Genomic DNA, 2347 nt, shown 5'->3' on the forward strand with positions numbered 1-2347 from the left:
TAAGACTAAGGTTTCACTCATGCAACAATTTAATTAGGCTTTAATGGTGATTAAGTGTTAAAAACAAATTTTAATGTCCAAGAAATTGAGTTTACGGTCAGATAAGGAGTTTACGGTCGTAAACAGGTGTACGGCCGTAAGCCCTTCAATGGCCGTAAACAGCTCAAGAGCCGTAAATGCCGACAGTTTCAATTTCGTCGATTAATCCTTCGATTCAAGGTCGTTTTTCAGTTAAAATTGCATTTCGGTGATCACCATAGTCATACCTACAAGAATAAACAATCAATTTCAAGGAAAGACACGGATTAGGAAGATTGATTAACAGTAACAGAGAGAGGATTTGGGAGAGTTTACTGCCGTAGACAAGAAAATGAGAGTAAAGGAGTGTACAACCGGACTTTAGTACCTTATATACCCGGACCCAAGACCCGGTCCAAAACCCATAGACTACAACCCAAAAAGCTTTAAAAATTAAGCCCAATACCCAAAAACAATTAATTAAAAAAACAATGCATTTTGAGGACTAAAAATAAAATAAAATAAAAATAAAAATAAAAAAAATAAGATAAAACAAATTCTAAAAAATTAAACTAAACAAATTTTTAATTATTAATTTTTGATTTTTTTTATCAAGATAAAAATAAAAATAAAAATAAACATAAAATAAAATTTGAAATTAAAATGAATTAACACTAATTTTACCTCAAGTAACGCTTATAATATTTTTATGAGATTGGGGTCAAAGTTTTTAGACAGTCCAAATCTGTTTATCGGTACCTCTACCTTCATGTCTAGATCTGGTCGATCGCCAGTATTATGGTCCACTTAAACACGAAAGATTGTGACAAATTTTTGACATACTATAAATGACAAGGCATTATGACCTTACGTTTCCAGATAATATTCCTAAGGACCATTCATCTGAGAACAACCAAGGATATTGTTGTCCACCTAAATTGAGTAGTGAGATCTACAGACAACGTAATGATTGTTCAATTTTAAATGTACTAGAACATGTTTCTCGCTTCCAAACATACCCCAATAATCAAGAACCTCCAAAGTACTCATTACTTTAGGTGAGCAGACAATTATTATGGGAGAAGTCAGATTTAGAATGCATATGCTGTACACCCAGGTCGGATCTCTTCCAATCTCGCAGAGGGTGAAGCATATGACTAACCAGATTTAGAGGGATTGAGAAGTAGAATGGTGCATATGTTGTGTACCAGGTCGGATGTATTTCAATCACGCAAAGGATACATCATATGGCTAACAGATAAGAAGAATTGCATAGATATAAGATGCAGAAAAATAGAATTGCATATGTTGCAGTCCAAGTCGGATGTATTTCAATCACGCGGAGGAGGCAACATATGACTAACAGAAGGAAAGCAAGAAAATAACCTTCTACAAACCTACTTTATTGGAATTCCCCAGTCGCCCTGTCAACACCGGAATTAAGGACAGAGTTTGCACATCGAGGAAGAGTTAAACCACGGTTCTAGATACGTATTACTTTAGTGTGACCGGTGGATTCCCATGTATATCTCCCTGCTCAATCTACCCAAGTGTCGTATTGTCAGGCTAAATGGAACTATCTAAGTTAAGATTTGTCAAATCTCTAGATTCCTTAAGTTCATCTACACCTAGTCAAGTCCACTTAAATCTTTCGTGTCTACCAGCGCATCGAACATAGAGCCTAGACAATTCAACTTTGGTACATTACACAGATTCAAATTGCCTGTTATCACATGAATATATCACTTCCCAACACAACACTTACAGAAAAGCAACTGTTTTTGGATTTTTAATTTTCTAATTTTTGTTTGGTTTTTGTTTAATTTCTCCCCCTAAGTTTTTGCATGGGTGAGAATGAAAATTAAATGCGCAAATTTAAACTAACCTAAAACAAAAATTAGTCCTCAAAGAGAATCATTTTTAAAAATCCCACAAGAACATCGAATCGAGCTTTGTTGAACAGTTTTGTGAACAGACCCGCCACATTATTACCATTGGGAACCTGTTCCAAACGAATGAGCGAACGCTCATAACAATCTTTGATAAAATGCACTTTGATGTCTATGTGCTTGGTTTTCGAGTGTTGGACCGGATTTTTAGCAATTTGAATTGCAGCTTCATTATCACAAAAAATAGGGGTTTCTAGAAAATTCAAACCGTAATCCAGTAATTGATGTTGTATCCAGATAACATGAGAACAACAGGCAGAAGCAGCTACGTATTCCGCCTCTGCCGTTGAGGTTGAGACTGTATGCTATTTCTTGCACTGCCAGGACACCAGCCTGTCTCCAAGAAATTGACATCCCCCCCGACGCTGATTTCCTGTCAA

The sequence above is a fragment of the Lactuca virosa genome, chromosome 9 (genome assembly GCF_052849685.1).
Source record: "Lactuca virosa cultivar CGN04683 chromosome 9, Lactuca_virosa_CGN04683_v6, whole genome shotgun sequence".
NCBI lineage: Eukaryota > Viridiplantae > Streptophyta > Magnoliopsida > Asterales > Asteraceae > Lactuca > Lactuca virosa.